Consider the following 1,116-nt stretch of genomic DNA (forward strand, 5'->3'; position numbering starts at 1 on the left):
GCTTCCGAGCCGGACGCTGGCAGCTCGCCGGCCGGGGCCGGGCCTTATGCTCTCGGTGGAGCGGCTGCTGGCCGGCCCGTCCGCGTCTCGGGAGTGAGACGGGACGTGCGCGTAGGACGCAGGCCTGGGAGTGCGGCGTGTGCCCAGGGGTTGGCCGGCCCAGGTCGCCCGGGCCCCGGGGCCACAGGCCGCACGGCGCCTCACGCTGCTTACACGCGCAGAGTGTCGCCTGGGAGGTTGCCGTCCGTGGGTGCGTGGCTGTCTCCCCACCTCCGTGCCCAGGCGCCGTGGGGGCCGACGGGGCAGGTCGCGGGGTGGCGACCTTTGCCCTGCTTTCCCGAGCCACCCGCCTGCACCCTCGTGGGGCGCGTGGGGGCGCCCCCGGCTGTCCGCGTGCCTGGCCGGAGCGGTCCGCTGCTGACCTCTGAGGACTGAAAGGACTTGGTTGTGGAGGAGGAGGGCGAGGGGTGGACGCTCCCGGGAGAGGACGTGCGACACCGCGCCCCCTCTCGTGGTCAGCGCGGGGCGGACTGCACGGGCCTCGGGGCGGGCTTGGGGACCCAGACGGGGTCGGTGGAGAGGACAGCCCTCAGGAGGGAGGCGGGCCTGCGGGAGGGCGCCCTGGGGCAGGGCTCGGGTCCAGGGAAGAAGGTGGGAACGAGACAGGGGCCCCTGTGGGCGCAGGCCCGGCCGGAGCAGGCCGTCTGATAGAGGCCAGGATCCCGGCGCGTCCCAGACCCACAGGCCGAGGCGAGTTTGTCCGGTGAGACACAGCGTCGCTGATCTTGGTCTTTCTTTCTTTTTATTTTTAAGGTTTATTTATTCCTTCATACAGAACTGGGGTACAGGCCAGTGGTGCAGAGGTGGTGAGAGGATTCACCAGGGACAGAGCGGGGAGCAGAACAGGCCAACTGGTGAAGTCCACTGCTGAGGGGGCAGCGGGCGGTCAGGAGGGGTCTGCGGCGCCTGGGGGTCACCTCCGGGGTGGGCGGGGATCGAACTCGTGCTGCGGCGGCTTCAGCTTCTGGGTGCTGTGCTCGGACCCGCGCCCCCAGGGAGGGCCCCATCTTGGTCTTTCTGAGGGCGGGGTGGCGGGAGGGCTTAGTCCCTGAGGCC

The sequence above is a fragment of the Condylura cristata genome, unplaced genomic scaffold (genome assembly GCF_000260355.1).
Source record: "Condylura cristata isolate star-nosed mole 26May11 unplaced genomic scaffold, ConCri1.0 scaffold00015, whole genome shotgun sequence".
NCBI classification, from domain to species: Eukaryota; Metazoa; Chordata; class Mammalia; order Eulipotyphla; family Talpidae; genus Condylura; species Condylura cristata.